The sequence below is a fragment of the Canis lupus genome, chromosome 30, assembly GCF_003254725.2.
Source record: "Canis lupus dingo isolate Sandy chromosome 30, ASM325472v2, whole genome shotgun sequence".
Classification (NCBI taxonomy): domain Eukaryota; kingdom Metazoa; phylum Chordata; class Mammalia; order Carnivora; family Canidae; genus Canis; species Canis lupus.
In genome coordinates, this window is record NC_064272.1 from 7,167,326 (window position 1) to 7,184,878 (window position 17,553).

The 17,553-nt window shown below is 39.3% G+C and overlaps 1 protein-coding gene and 1 non-coding gene across 2 annotated transcripts in view; both read right to left on the reverse strand.

The window, feature by feature from the left end:
- The window catches only part of GPR176 (G protein-coupled receptor 176), a 133,405-nt gene that overhangs the window by 23,448 nt on the left and 92,404 nt on the right, over positions 1–17,553 (reverse strand). The gene's annotated exons all lie outside the window — the stretch shown is intronic.
- Positions 12,896–13,002, reverse strand: LOC112676217 (U6 spliceosomal RNA). The gene has a single exon (XR_003146387.1). It is a non-coding gene; the product is annotated as a U6 spliceosomal RNA (small nuclear RNA).

A 17,553-nucleotide genomic window follows, 5' to 3' on the forward strand; every position in this document is an offset into this window, starting at 1 on the left:
AGAGGTATCACAATCCCAGATTCCAAGATATCCTACAAAGCTGCAATAATCAAAACAGTATATAGTAGAGGCGCAAAAATAGACACATACATCAATAGAACAGAACAGACAGCCCAGAAATAAACCCATGCTTATATGATCAATTAATGACAAAGGAGGCAAGAATATACATGAGGAAAACACAGTCTCTTCAATAAATGGTGCTGGGAAAACTGGACAGCTACATGTAAAAAAAATGGAAGTAGACCACTTACTAACATCATACACAAAAATAAACTAAAAAAATATTAAAGACCTAAATGTGAGACCTGACACCATGAAGTCCTAGAAGAAAATATAGGCAGTAATTTCTCTAACATTGGCCACAGAACATTTTTCTAGATATGTCTCCTTTGGCGAGAAAAACAAAAGCAAAAATAAACTATTGACACTACATCAGAATGAAAAGCTTTTGCACAGCAAAGGAAACCATCAACAAAATAAAAGACAACATATTGAATGAATGGGAGAAGATCTTTGCAGATAATATATCCAATAAGGGGTTCACATCCAAAATACATAAAGAACTTATACTACTCAACACCAAAAACCCCACAAACAAACCATCTAAAAAATCCAACATCCAAATGGGCAACACATGAAAAGATGTTCAACATCTCTCACCATCAGGGAAATGCAAATCAAAACCACAACAAGATACTACTTTGCACCAATTAGAATGGCTAAAATTAAAAAGTCAAGAAATAACAAATGTTCATGAGGATGTGGAGAAAAAGAAAACCTCATACAGTGTTCATGGAAAGGTAACCTGGTACAGTTACTGTAGAAAACATTGTGGAGGTTCCTCAAAAAATTGAAAATAGAAATACCATTTGATCCAATAATTCCACTATTGTGTAATTACCCAAAGAAAATGAAAACATTAATTTGAAAAGATATATGCACCCCTATGTTTAATGCAGCATTATTTACAATAGCCAAGATATGGAAGCAACCTAAGTATCCATCAATAGAGAATGGAAAAGGAAAATGTGGTACATATGCTCATGCATGTGCATGCACACATACACACACACATACACACACACAATGGAATACTACACAGCCATAAAAATAGGAGATCCATAAAAATAGGAGATAACTTGGATGAACTGAGAGGATACTATCCTAAGCAAAATAATTTAGACTAAGGATGACAAATACCATACGGTTCCACTCAGAGTGGAACCTTTTTTTTTTTAAGATTTTATTTATTCATGAGAGACACAGACAGGCAGACACATAAGCAGAGGGAGAAACAGGCTCCCTGCAGGGGGCCTGATACAGGACTTGATCCCAGGACCCCAGGATCACAACCTCAGCCAAAGGCAGATGCTCAACCACTGAGCCACCCAGGTGCTCCTCATAAGTGGTATCTTAAAAAAAAAAAAATGAACAAACAAAAAGGGGAATCAGACCTATAAATACAGAGAACAAACTGATAGTTGCCAGAAAGGAAAGAGGGTGAAGTATTGGACAAAATGAGTGAATGGGAGAGGGAAGTGGAACAGGTTTCCAGTTATGGAATGAATAAGTCACAGGAATAAAAGGCATAGCATTAGGAATACAGTCAATGATATTGTACTAGCGATGTACGATGACAGATGGGTAGGTACACTTGTGGTGAGCACAGCATAATGAATAAACTAGTCAAATCACTAAGTTGTACACCTGAAGCTAATTAACATTGTCAACTATACTCAAATAAAAAATAAAAAATAAAATAAAATATACACATACTCTGATACAATTATCTCACTTGTGCAAATTCAATCTAAGAAATTCATTGAATAGAAAAGTTATATTCAAAAATATGTTAATTACAATATTTTTATAATAGCAAAGAGCAGGGAGGGTGCCTGGGTGGGCTCAGTTGGTTAAGCTTCTGCCTTCGGCTCAGGTCATGTTCCCAGGGTCCTGAGATGGAGTCCCACAATGGGCTCCCTGCTCAATGGGGAGCCTGCTTCTCCATCTTCCTCTGCTCCTCTCCCTGCTTGTGCTCTCTCTCACTCACTCTTTCTCAAGTAAATAAAAATCTTTATTTATTTTTTTTTTTAATAAAAATCTTTAGAAAAAATATATATAATGGCAAAGAGCTGGAAACCTAAAGTGTTCACTAAATAACAGCTATGTAGGGATCCCTGGGTGGCACAGCGGTTTGGCGCCTGCCTTTGGCCCAGGGCATGATCCTGGAGACCCAGGATCGAATCCCACATCAGGCTCCTAGTGCATGGAGCCTGCTTCTCCCTCTGCCTATGTCTTTGCCTCTCTCTCTCTCTCTCTCTCTGTCTGTGACTATCATAAAAAAAAAAAAAAACAGCTACGTAAATTTATGATAAAACTTGATAAAATATTATAGGCATTAAAATAACTATTTAAAAGCTATATATATGCATAGAAATTCTTTATATTAAATATATCAGATGAAAATGAATAATAAATATCTGTATTACTATTAAAACAGGTAAAAAAACATATGTAGGGAAGTAGAAACAACTGAAAATTGTGTTAGGTTTTTTTTTTTTTTTTTAAAGATTTATTTATTTATTTATGATAGACATAGAGAGAGAGAGAGAGGCAGAGACACAGGAGGAGGGAGAAGCAGGCTCCATGCAGGGAGTCCGATGTGGGACTCGATCCCGGGACTCCAGGATAGCGCCCTGGGCCAAAGGCAGGCATTAAACCGCTGAGTCACCCAGGGATCCCCTGTGTTAGGTTTTTAGCTGATTCTTTCTTTAATGTAATTATTGCTCGTTGTCCTCCTCTAAGACAAAGAAATGCTGACCAAAAGATTATTTATATCATTATGAAAAAAAAATCATTTAAATGCAATCTGGCCAAGGAATGTTACAAATAATAAAACAATGATTATAATTATACTTCATTATTTAAAACAAGAAAAAAGTTTTACAAACATACTGGTTACCCATTACTCACCATCTTTCATTAGGTATCCACTAAGCAGCCTTTGTGCATGGAGGCTCACAAGATGAGCAATTAAGGATTTTAATTAAAGGGGTGCCTGGCTGGCTCAGTGGGTTAAGCATCTGCCCTCAGCTCAGGTCATGATCTTCAGGTCCTGAGATCTAGCCCTGAGTTGGGCTCAGCTCTCTCAGCATGGAGTCAGCTTCCCCCCCTCCCTCTGCTGCTCTCCCTGCTGGTGTAGTCTGCTCCCCCCTCTCCCTCTGCTGCTCTCCCTGCTGGTGCAGGACTCTTCATTGTGGCTCAGGTCATGATTTCAGCATGGTGAAAGTGAGCCACAATGAGTGTGGAGCCTGCTTAAGATTTTCTCTTTCCTTCTTCCTCTGACCCTCCTCCCCCACCCCCCTAAAAAATTAGAAAGAAAAAAAGAATTTTAATTAAAATGGAAAAAAACTGTTTGATTTCTTACCACTATCACTATAAAGTCAAGTGATCCTGAATATCTGATGGTATTGCTTCATTTTATTTAGGTATGATTTGTACATAGTTTCATGATCTTGATTTTGCAGAACTGGTTTAAAAAAATTGCCAGAGAACAAGTTACTGTGAGAATGATGAATTAAGTCCATTTTAAAGAAGAGAAGAGGGGGCACCTGCATGGCTCCATTGGTTATGCATCTGCCCTCAGCTCAGGTCATGATCTCCAGGTCCTGAGATCCAGCCCTGAGTTGGGCTCGCCACTTAGCATGGAGTCAGCTTCCCCCTCTCTCTCTGCTGCTCCCCCTGATGGTGCTCTCTCTCTCTCTCTCTCAAATGAATAAATAAAATCTTAAAAAAAAAAAAGAAAGAACAGAGGCACAAAAGTAACCGGATTCATTTTACCAAAAGCATTCAAGAGTTCCTTACTGCCATTAACAAAAAACAAATCCAAACTTCCCAACATCATATACTACCCTTTGATACCCTTAAGATATGATCTCTGGTTGCCCAACAGTTACTGCTCAAAGTTGCAGCATCATGATGGGATGGAATGAGCCTGGAAATCCATGTTTTTCTCTGAACCCTCAAATGTACTGCCCAAGCAAAACCTTTACAGGGAATTCCCCTTCCTAAGAAAGAGAGAGCGAGCAAGGAAGAAGGAGGGAAAGCCCAGAGGGGAACAAAGTACTCCTCAGTGGAGAGAAGGCAAATGGTACCAGAGGGTTCAAAACAAGGCACTGTTAAGCATTGTGGGCCTGGTGGGAGGGGACACCAAGATGAAACGCCGAGTTTCTAAGTTCATACTTCCACAGGAAAGTTTAAATAGTTTCAAAAAGGATACTTTTAATTCTGACTTAAAAGAAAAAAAAAAAACTTACTTTCTATAATCCCCATGGGTAAGTTTCCCAGCTACTCAGAAAGTCAGCACTGGCTGGTAATAAGTAATTTTTTTTTGTCACCAGTATCAGAATTATGGCCAACAAATATGTGAAAGAGAGGGACGCCTGGTGGTTCAGTGGTTGAGCCTCTGCCTTCAGCTCAGGGCGTGACCCTGGGGTCCTGGGATAGAGTCTCATATCCGGCTCCACTCAGGGAGCCTGCTTCTGCCTCTGCCTATGTCTCTGCCTCTCTCTCTCTGTGTGTCTCTCATGAATAAATAAAAAGTCTCTGTGTGCCTCTCATGAATAAACAAATAAAATCTTTTAAAAAATAAAACCCCAAACCATTAAAAAAAAAAAAAATCTTAAAAAAAAAAAAAAGAATGTGAGGGAGAAACCAGCTTGTACCAGAGTGGTGGCTGGTGCTTTTCAATACAATTTGCTTTTCTTTTCTTTAAATTTATTTATTCATAGAGACAGAGAGAGAGAGAGAGGCAGAGACACAGGTAGAGGGAGAAGCAGGCTCCATGTAGGGAGCCTGATGTGGGACTCAATCCCAGGTCTCCAGGATCACGCCAGGGGCCGCAGGCGGCGCTAAACTGCTGCGCCACTGGGGCTGCCCTGCTTTTCTTCCCCATTTAAAAATGTGAGCCTCTCCTTCACTAATGAAGAGTCAATTTGTGATTAAACCAGCTACTCTCTGCCCAACTCTACAATTTGTGATTAAACCAGCTAATGTCTGCCCAACTCTGTTTAAGCTAATCTCTATCAGCATGAAAAAATTATGTTACCTCAGTTACAATTAATTTGATTCCACAGGTTTTTCTGAAATGATACAGGAGGTTCAAATTAAGCAGGAATTGAATTAGCAGGAAGGAGCTATGCGGTAAGGTTATTAAAATTCATGATGAATTTTAAATAATTACGTTGAATGAAAAGTATCTTATGAAATATATATCCCCAATCTAACCTTGGATGATTTCTCCTTGGAATACTTGCTCACAATGAATAATTCAGATAAAATATTAACAAGATTCACTTTAGTAATACATAGGAATAGATTAAAAAAAAAAAAAACTTCAATGATAGCCTCTTCCAGTCAGCTCCTGTGAAGCCGCACAAAGGATTTTAGGTGAATCTACAACAAATACACATGGATTTCAGCAACAGGGGTACCCCAAAAGGTAAGGCAAACTGTAGAGCACATCAAGACAAAAAGATCCTAGGGGCTATCTTGCATTGGGGAGTCACAAAGCCACTGAAATAAGCTCACATCTCTTTCCTAACACATAGGAAGATACCACACAGATGCACAAGACAACAACAACAACAACAACAAAAAACACAGACTCTGAACTTGGTAACTCTCCTTTCTTTGACTACTCAAATTCCTTCCATATAAACTGACTAGAAAATGTTCATACCTTCATGAGAAGGTATGATCTTTCTGATCTTTCACAGGATGTGCATTAACCACCCTGAAAGGTATATTATTCCCAAAAAAGCCAGGCCAAGAGTCTATCATTGGTCTCATATAACTGTGACACTGTCAAAACCCTATAATAAGCCCAAGTTCCTTTTCCTCTTCCATAGGTATAACAAAGAAAACTTTCCAAGAAAAGGATGAAACAAATTATCTAATATCATTAAGCTTCTGCATCCAAACAAGGCATTCTTGATGAGGTGGAGGTGAGGTAGTTCATTGCCCTAAATATCTACTACACAGGCTATCTCACTAAAAAGTCCTTGCCTATATTAAGTTGCTCATGTAATCTATGAAGGCAGGGTCTACATCTTCCGTAAGCACTCATATTGCATTTGGCCTCGAGGGGTTATTTTTCCCCTAAAATACTATAATGTTATAAAGCCTGAAAAGAATTCCATCTGAAAATTCCATTGATCCTAATGAGCACCAATCACATTTTCATATCTAAGAGTTGCTTCATAAATACTTAAATAAATGAATAAATAAAAGCTTGAAGTTTGTTATTACTTTATCAGAATCACCAGAATCTTTTTTCCTGTGTACTGAATTTTGTAGGTTCACCTATTGATGGCAACTGCCTCTGACCAACAAGATATTTACTATCTTCCCATTGCCAACACACAGTATCAGAGAGCTAGGGAGAGATGCATTTGACAATGATACATCATGCTATACTATAATTAGTCTAGTGAACGCACACAGAATACTCATGCACTCTATTCTCTTAGAAGTGTGTTCCAGTAACTATAATTATGCAGTCTGAAAGAGAAAATTATGTTGGAAATATTTCCAAAGAACACAAGGGCAAGATAATTAGAGGACTAAGAATGGAAAGTGAGCTTGATTCTGCTTCAGTCCACGGAGACCCAGCATGTCTGATGTGAGATGGAGGAATAAGATTACGGAAATGGGAGTCTCTTACTCCTTATAATCTGGCACAATCTGACAATGACATTGATTAAAAGTTGAAAATTCCATTCCTTTTTCTGTAGCTGAATCTGGGAGGAGAGACAAGAGAAAGGGGGGAGGCTGGAGGATGAAGAGCAAGGAATGGTATTTTAATTCTAACAAATTTGGAGCCACTTTCCCACTACTGGAGAGGTTAAATGTGCTCTAAAGTAGACTTGCCATGTTCCCTTCACCACTTTCCCATCTCTGCGAAGGAGAAGGTCAACAACTGTGGGGGGGGGGGGGGGCGCGTTGTAGAGTGAGGAGCTGGGACTAGGAGAGCCAGGGCAGCAGATGGGACAAAAGCTGGAAGTGGCCAGATCCAGGACAAGGTCATAAACAGCCAGGGCAAGGAAGGCTCTGTAAGGAAGTGATGGATCTTAAAGCCACAGAAACAGTGAGAACAGATCACAAGGGGCATTGAAAAGATGAATTACTAAACACAGCCTATCAGGCCAACTGACAACATAAGAAAATGGAATACATGTTCAGACAAAATACTAGGAGCCAAGAGCTCCATGGGAAGGAAGGAGTAAAGTAAGAAAAAATTAGATTGGTACACAGGTAACAAGAAAGGAGCTTGATAACTAAGACCACCTCAGTCTTGACCCTGAACTTTGATGTGGTTCCTTGTGAGGCAACACAGAAAACTGTAGGCCATATTTAAAAGCCTTGCAGGTGTAACACGATCTTGGAAGTACTTGTAATGAGGTGCACATAGGTGGGCAAAAACATTACCTTTCAGGAAGTAAATCCTAACACTTTTTCTCCTTTCTTCTTCCATTTCCCTCAAGTAGTAAGGGGGGAGGAAGAAGAGAGCAAAACTCAAGAGTAAAATATTAGAGAATGATTTCAATTCTATTCATTTCTTTTTTTTCTTAATTTATATATTTATTTATGAGAGACACACAAGGAGAGGCAGAGGCATAGACAGAGGGAGAAGCATGCTCCCTGCAGTGAGTCTGATGCAGAACTCGATCCCAGGATCCTGGGATCACGATCTGAGCCAAAGGCAGATGCCCAACCGCTGAGCCACCCAGGCATCCCAACTCCATTCATTTCTCATGCTGAGCCCTATTTTGTATATGCATTTCCCAGTGACTATTTGAGGCAACCCAGGCCATCTGTGCTTGAATCTCCATTAGTCACATTGATGAAAAATGGACAAAAGATTGCTTGGCTTTGTATTATGTTCTAAGAATCCAAGAGTCATAATTATGGTGACTACACTGACACAGATAAACAGAGGAGAATTCTCCTAATATTTGAACATTTCATAAATAATCAGCTTCCAATTCTTGCATTTTCTCTTTAATTCTAATTGATTTAAATAACACTGAGCTATTTATTATGTAATTTTCCTGCTGATTCAAAATAAAATCAGCATGCATGCTATTAGCTTGTTTAAAACACTAAGATCAATGAGGAGATGTGACCTCTTATTTTCCCATTTATAAAACAAAAGACAGAGGAAAGATTTTTCTATTCTGTGAAATATTGATTTTCCATTTTGTGGGCTTGTAAATTACTGGCTTTCACAGTGCAATCAATGTCGCTGATTCTATGTGGATGAAATAAATAAGATAAAATATAAAATCTGTTTCATTAAGAAACAGATTAACTTTCATTAAGCCTCAGTTTCCTTTAGTCTTGCCCCTGACATTATTCTTATAATGGTACAAGCATGCAAATACCATGGATAAAGGCAGAATACTGGCCAGTAGTATTGGCCAACAAATTTTAATATTACCCCATGTAAGGAAACAAAGGTGAGCATATACACAATGATCAAGGAAACACTGACATACTACAACATTTAGAATTGTCATTTTTCTCCTTCCTAATACATAGAAACAGAGAGTCAGACAAAATGAGGAGACAGAAAAATGTGTACCAGATGAAAGAATAGGACAAACCACAGCAGAAGAGCTAAATAAAATAGAGATAGGCCATATGACTGATAAAAAATTCAAAGTAATGGTACTCACTGAAGAGAGTGGAGAATCTCAGTGAGACTTTCAACAAAGAGAAAATATAAAAAAGAATTGGTCAGAGATGAAGAACCCAATAACTAAAATAAAAAATTAAAATAAAAAACTCACCAGAGGGACGCCTGGGTGGCTCAGTGGTTGGGCGCCTCCTTTCGGCCCAGGGCATGATCCTGGAGTCCTGGGATCAGGTCCCACATCAGGCTCCCTGCTGATGAAGGAGGAGCAGGAGCCTGCTTCTCCCTCTGCCTATGTCACTGCCTCTCTCTGTGTCTCTCATGAATAAATAAAATCTTAAAAAAAAAAAAACCTCACTAGAGGGAATCAAAGACACATGCAGATTGGAAGTGAATGGATGGAAAAACATTTACTATGCAAATTAAAGATTAGAGGATGCAGAAGAATGGATCAGCAATCTGGAAAACAGGATAATGGAAAGTAACCAAGATGAGCATCAAAAAGAAAGAATAATAATAAAACATGAAAATAGGTTAAGGAAATTCAGTGACATCATCAAGCGTAGTAACATTTACATTAAAGGGATTCCAAAAGAAGAAGAAAGAAGGGGAAAGAAAATTTTTTTGAAGAAATAATTACTGAAAAATTAGCTAATCTGAGGAAGGAAACAGATATCCAGATCCAGAAGGCACAGAGAGTTCTAAACAAAATTGACCAATGGAGGTCCACACCAAGACACATAATTAAAATAGCAAAAAGTAGTGATAAAGACAGAATTTAAAAGCAACAAGAGAAAAAAGGCCCGGAAAAATAATAACAGTTACATACAAGGGAAACCCCAGAAAACAATCAGCTGATTTTTCTTTCTTTCTTTCTTTTTTTTAAAAGATTTCATTTATTCATTCATGACAGAGAGAGAGGCAAAGATACAAGCAGAGGGAGAAGCAGGTTCCAAGCAAAGAGCCCGATGTGGGACTGGATCCTGGAACTCTGGGATCATGCCCTGAGCCAAAGGCAGACACTCAACTGCTGAACCACCCAGGGGTCCCTCAGCTGATTTTTCAACAGAAACTTTGTGGGCCAGAAAACAGTGCCATGATATATTCAAAGTACTAAAAGAAAAGAATCTGCAGCCAAGGATACTCTACCCAGCAAAGCTATCATTCAGAATAGAAGGAGAGACAGAGTTCCCTAGACAAAAGTCAAAGGAGTTCATCACTAAAACAGTCTTATAAGAAATGTTAAAGGTAATTTTTTGAGTGGAAAGAAAAGACCATAACTAAACATTAGAAAACTATGAAAGGAAAAAATTTCACAGATAACTGTAAACATACATTAAAAGTAGTAGTTAAAGCACTTACAAAACCAATATGGAAGGAAGTGAAAGCACAAAAGCAGTGAAATAACTGTATCTGTAAAAATCAGTCAAGGGATTCACAAAATAAAAATATATAAAATATGACATTATATATATAAAACACGACAGGAAGAGTAAAAATGTAGTGCTGTTACAATGTGTCCAAATTTAAGTTACCATCAACTTAATATAGACGGCTATACACAAAATGTTATATATGAACCTAATGACAATCACAAATCAAAAACCTATAGCACATACACATTCAAAAAAAAAGAGAAAAAGGAATCCAAGTATGATAATAAGAAAGCCATTCAACCACAAGGGAAGGGAGCAAGAGAAGAAAAAAGGTACAAAAAAGAACTACAGAAACAACCATAAAGCAAGTAACAAAATGGCAATATGTATACATCTATCAATAATTACTTTAAATGTAAATAAACTAAATGTTCCAATCAGAAGATACAGGGTAACTAAATGGGTATCTATATGCTGTCTAAAAGAGACTCACTTCAGGGATGCCTGGGTGGCTCAGTGGTTGAGCGTCTGCCTTCGGCTCAGGGTGTGATTCCCGAGTCCCGGGATCTAGTCCTGGGATCGAGTCCTGTATCAGGCTCCCTGCTTTTCCCTCTGCCCATGTCTCTGCCTTTCTGTGTCTCTCATGAATAAATCAAATAAAATCTTAAAAAAGAGAGAGAGACTCACTTCAGACCTAAAGACACATGCAGATCAGAAGTAAATGGATGGAAAAACATTTAACTATGCAAACTAAAGCGAAAAGAAAGTTGGGACAGCAATACTTCTATCAGACAAAATATACTTTATAACAAAGACTGTACCAAAAGGCAAAGAAGGACACTACATAATGATGAAAACAATTGTAAATGTCTATGCATCCAATATAAGAGCACATAAGCCAACTATTAACAGACATAAAGAAACTGACATCGGGCAGCAGCTAGGGAGGTGACTCTGCGCGGAGGGGGCTGCGTGGCCCCGGGAGCGTGATTCCAGTGGCACAGGCCCCGAAGCCCAGGGCGCCGGAGGACACAGCCCAGGATCCTCCCCTTGGGGAGGTGGAGACTGGGAGGACACAGGACAGCGAGGAGGCTACTGCCCCCGGGTGGCCCCAAGCTGTGCAGATCAGTGCCCCCCACCCCCCGAGCCTCCAGGCCCCTACGGACTGGGAGACTTTGGTAGTTACTGTGGGAGCTGACTCCAGGGCTGGAAGGCTGGCCACCGCCACTGTTGTTCCTCCCTGTGTCACCTTGTGCACGGGATGAAGTGGGCTACCAGGGAACAGGGGCCTCACAGGATAAACAGCTCCCGTTGAACTGTGCACCTGGCAGAGGGTGGGGCAGCTCCACCAGGTGCACACACTGAGAATCAGCACAGCAGCCCAGGAAGAGCAAGTTCTTAACCAAGCAGTGCTGGAAAGCTCCAGGGGAAGTCGAGGGATTTACCGTATATAGAATCAGGGGATACCCCTCCTTGTTTTTTGTTTGTCCCCCCCCCCCCCCGCCCTTGTTTTCCTTCCCTTTTTCCTTCCTTTTTCCAGTACAATTGGTTTTTAGCCACTCTGCAATGAGCAAAATGACTAGAAGGAAGAACTCACCACAAAAGAAAGAATCAGAAACAGTCCTCTCTCCCACAGAATTACAGAATTTGGATTACAATTCAATGTCAGAAAGCCAATTCAGAAGCACAATTATAAAGCTACTGGTGGCTCTGGAAAAAAGCATAAAGGAATCAAGAGACTTCATGACTGCAGAATTTAGATCTAATCAGGCCGAAATTAAAAACAATTAAATGAGATGCAATCCAAACAGGAGGTCCTAACGACGAGCGTTAATGAGGTAGAAGAACGACTGAATGAAATAGAAGACAAGTTGATGGCAAGGAAGGAAGCTGAGGAAAAAAGAGAAAAACAATTAAAAGATCATGAGGAAAGGTTAAGGGAAATAAATGACAGCCTAAGAAGGAAAAATCTACGTTTAACTGGGGTTCCAGAGGATGCTGAAAGGGACAGAGGACCAGAAAGTGTATTTGAACAAATCATAGCTGAGAAAGTTCCCTAACTTGAGGAGGGAAACAGGCATTCAGATCTAGGAGACAGAGAGGTACCCCCCTAAAATCAATAAAAACCGCTCAACACCCGGACATTTCATAGTGAAACTTGCAAATTCCAAAGATAAAGAGAAGATCCTTAAAGCAGCAAAAGGCAAGAAATCCCTAACCTTTATGGGGAGAAGTATTAGGTTAATAGCAGACCTCTCCACAGAGACCTGGCAGGCCAGAAAGGGCTGGCAGGATATATGCAGGGTCCTAAATGAGAAGAATATGCAGCCAAGAATACTCTATCCAGCAATGCTCTCACTCAGAATAGAAGGAGAGATAAAGAACTTCCAAGATAGGCAGAAACTGAAAGAATATGTGACCACCAAACCAGCTCTGCAAGAAATATTAAGGGGGACTCTATAAAAGAAAGAGGAAGTCCAAGGAAACAATCCACAAAAACAGGGACTGAATAGGTATTATGATGACACTAAATTCATATCTTTCAATAGTAACTCTGAACATGAATGGGCTTAATGATCCCATCAAAAGGCGCAGGGTTTCCGACTGGATAAAAAAGCAAGACCCATCTATTTGCTGTCTACAAGAGACTCATTTTTTTTTTTTTTTTGAAATTTAGAAACAAATTTTATTTAAGATCTGAAATACAATTCCTAAAATATCAACTTCTCCAGAAAACCGTGGCTACACAATAATGCATTGTTTCTATCATGTTAGAACGTGCATTAGACTCAAATACAAAGACCATGAAACAAATCACCATAAAAATATGGAACACTTTACGAATTTGCATGTCATCTTTGCGCAGTGGCCATGCTAATCTTCTCTGTATTGTTCCAATTTTAGTATATGTGCTGCTGAAGCGAGCACCAAGAGACTCATTTTAGAACTAGGGACACCTACAGCCTGAAAATAAAAGGTTGGAGAACCATTTACCATTCAAATGATCCTCAAAAGAAAGCAGGGGTAGCCATCCTAATATCAGATAAATTAAAGTTTATCCCAAAGACTGTGGTAAGAGATAAAGAGGGACACCATATCATACTTAGAGGATCTATCCAAAAGGGAAGACCTAACAATTATGAATATTTATGCCCCTAATGTGGGAGATGCCAAGTATATCAATCAATTAATAACCAAAGTTAAGACATACTTAGGTAATAATACACTTATACTGGGAGACTTGAACACAGCGCTTTCTGCAATTGATAGATATTCTAAGCACAACATCTCCAAAGAAACAAGAGCTTTAAATGATACACTGGGCCAGATGGATTTCACAGATATTTACGGAACTTTACATCCAAACACAATTGAATACACATTCTTCTCAAGTGCACATGGAACTTTCTCCAGAATAGACCACATACTGGGTCACAAATCAGGTCTTAACCGATACCAAAAGATAGGGATTGTCTCCTGCATATTTTCAGACCATAATGCTTTGAAACTAGAACTAAATCACAAGAAGAAATTTGGAAGAATTTCAAACACGTGGAGGTTAAAGACCATCCTGCTTAAAGATGAAAGGTCAACTAGGAAATTAGAGAATTTAAAAGATTCAGGGAAACTAATGAGAATGAAGATAAAATCATTCAAAATCTTTGGGATACAGCAAAAGCAGTCCTGAGTGGGAAATACATCGCAATACAAGCAAACTTGTATTAAAGAAACTGGAAAGAACTCAAATAGAAAAATCTAACATTGCACCTAAAGGAGCTGGAGAAGTAAGAGCAAATAAAACCTTCACCCAGCAGAAGAGAGTTAATAAAGATTCAAGCAGAACTCAATGAAATAGAGACCAGAAGAACTGTGGAACAGATCAACAAAACCAGGAGTTGGTTCTTTGGAAGAATTAATAAGATAGATAAACCACTAGCCAGCCATTAGCCAGCCTTATTAAAAAGAAGAGAGAAAACACTCAAATTAATAAAATCATGAATGAAAAAGGAGAGATCACCAATACCAAGGAAATACAAGAGATTTAAGAAACTTATTATGAGCAGCTATATGCCAATAAATTAGGCAATCTAGAAGAAATGGGCGCATTTCTGGAAAACCACAAGAACCAAACTTGGAACAGGAAGAAATAGAAAACCTGAACAGGCCAATAACCAGGGAGGAAATTGAAGCAGGCATCAAAAACTTCCCAAGACACAAAAGTCCAGGGCCAGATGGCTTCCCAGGGGAATTCTATCAAACGTTTAAAAAAGAAACAATACCTATTCTACTAAAGCTGTTCGGAAAGATAGAAAGAGATGGAATACTTCCAAACTCGTTCTATGAGACCAGCATCACCCTAATTCCAAAACCAGACAAAGACCCCACCAAAAAGGAGAATTATAGACCAATATCCCTGATGAACACAGATGCAAAAATTCTCAACAAGATACTAGCCAATAGGATCCAATAGTACATTAAGAAGATTATTTACCATGACCAAGTGGGATTTATCCCTGGGATGCAAGGCTGGTTCAACACTTGTAAAGCAATCAATGTGATAGATCATATCAACAAGAGAAAAAACAAGGACCATATGATCCTCTCAATAGATGCAGAGAAAGCATTTGACAAAATACAGCATCCATTCCTGATCAAACTCTTCAGAGTGTAGGGATAGAGGGAACATTCCTCAGCATCTTAAAAGCCATCTATGAAAAGCCCACAGCAAATATCATTCTCAATGGGGAAACACTGAGAGCCTTTCCCCTAAGATCAGGAACATGACAGGGATGTCCACTCTCACCACTGCTATTCAACATAGCACTAGAAGTGCTCGCCTCAGCAATCAGGGAACAAAAGAAATAAGGCACTCAAATTGGCAAAGAAGAAGTCAAACTCTCCTTCTTCGCCGATGACATGATACTCTACATAGAAAACCCAAAAGACTCCACCCCAAGATTGCTAGAACTCATACAGCAATTTGGCAGTGTGTCAGGATACAAAATCAATGCCCAGAAGTCAGTGGCATTTCTATACACTAACAATGAGACTGAAGAAAGAGAAATTAAGGAGTCAATCCCATTTATAATTGCACCCCAAAGCATAAGATACCTAGGAATAAACCTAACCAAAGAGGTAAAGGATCTATACCTTAAAAACTACAGAACACTTCTGAAAGAAATTGAGGAAGACACAAAGAGATGGAAAAATATTCCATGCTCATGGATTGGCAGGATTAATATTGTGAAAATGTCAATGTTACCCAGGGCAATTTATACATTCAATGCAATCCCTATCAAAATTCCATGGACTTTATTCAGAGAGTTGAAACAAATCATCTTAAGATTTGTGTGGAATCAGAAAAGACCCCGAATAGCCAGGGGAATATTAAAAAAGAAAACCAGAGCTGGGGGCATCACAATGCCAGATTACCACAAAGCTGTGGTCATCAAGATGGTGTGGTACTGGCACAAAAACAGACACATAGATCAATGGAACAGAATAGAGAATCCAGAAGTGGACCCTAAACTTTATGGTCAACTAATATTTGACAAAGCAGGAAAGGCTATCCACTGGAAAAAAGACAGTCTCTTCAATAAATGGTGCTAGGAAAACTGGACATCCACATGCAGAAGAATGAAACTAGACCATTCTCTTACACCAGACACAAAGATAAACTCAAAATGGATGAAAGATCTAAATGTGAGACAAGAATCCATCAAAATCCTAGAGGAGAACACAGGCAACACCCTTTTTGAACTTGGCCACAGCAACTTCTTGCAAGATACATCCATGAAGGCAAGGGAAACAAAAGCAAAAAATGAATTATTGGGACTTCATCAAGATAAAAATCTTCTGCACAGCAAAAGAAATGGTCAACAAAACTCAAAGACAACCTACAGAATAGGAGAAGATATTTGCAAATGACGTATCAGATAAAGGGCTAGAATCCAAGATCTATAAAGAACTTATTAAACTCAACAGCAAAGAAACAAACAATCCAATCATGAAATGGGCAAAAGACATGAACAGAAATTTCACAGAGGAAAACACAGACATGGCCAACAAGCACATGAGAAAATGCTCTGCATCACTTGCCATCAGGGAAATACAAATCAAAACCACAATGAGATACCACCTCACACCCATAAGAATGGGGAAATTAACAAGACAGGAAACAACAAATGTTGGAGAGGATGTGGAGAAAGGGGAACCCTCTTGCACTGTTGGTGGGAATGTGAACTGGTGCAGCCACTCTGGGAAACTGTGTGGAGGTTCCTCAAAGACTTAAAAATAGATCTGCCCTACGACCCAGCAATTGCACTGCTGGGGATTTACCCCAAAGATACAGATGCAGTGAAACGCCGGAACACCTGTATCCCAATGTTTATAGCAGCAATGTCCACAATAGCTAAACTGTGGAAGGAGCCTCGTTGTCCATTGAAAGATGAATGGATAAAGAAGATGTGGTCTATGTATACAATGGAATATTACTCAGCCATTAGAAACGACCACTACCCACCATTTGCTTCAATGTGGATGGAACTGGAGGGTATTATGCTGAGTGAAATAAGTCAATCGGAGAAGGACAAACATTATATGGTCTTCAATTGGGGAATATAAAATTTAGTGAAAAGGAATAAAAGGGAAAGGAGAGAAAATGAGTGAAAATACCAGTGAGGGTGACAAAACATGAGAGACACCTAACTCTGGGAAACGAACAAGGGGTAGTGGAAAGGGAGGTGGGCGTGGGTTGGGGTGATTGGGTGATGGGCACCGAGAGAGGCATTTGGCAGGATGAGCACTGGGTGATATGCTATATGTTGGCAAATGGAACTCCAATAACAAAAATTTAAAAAAAAAGAAATTGACAGTAATAGAATAATAGTATGGGACTTTTTTTTTTTTTTAAGATTTTCTTTATTTATTCATGAGAGATACAGAGAAAGAGGTAGAGACATAGGCAGAGGGAGAAGCAGGCTCTCCACAGGGAACCCGATGCAGTACCTGATCCCAGGACCCCGGGACCACGACCTGAGCCAAAGGCAGGCACTCAACCACTGAGTCACCCATGTACCCAGTAAAGGACTTTAATACATTACTTACATAAATGGATAAATCATCCAGACAAAATCAACAAGAAAATAGTGGCTTTGAATGACACACTAAACCAGATGGATTTAAAAGATATATACAAAACATTCCATCCCAAAACAACAGAATACATTATTTTCAAGGGCACATGCAACATTCTCCAGGATAAATCACATGTTAGGCCCCAAAACAAGTATCCATAAATTCAAGAAAACTAAAATCATATTGTGCATCTTTTTTGACAACCATATGAAACTAGAAATCAGGGGATCCCTGGGTGGCTCAGCAGTTTGGCACCTGCCTTTGGCCCAGGGTGTGATCCTGGAGTCCCAGGATCGAGTCCCACATTGGGTTCCCTGCATGGAGCCTGCTTCTCCCTCTGCC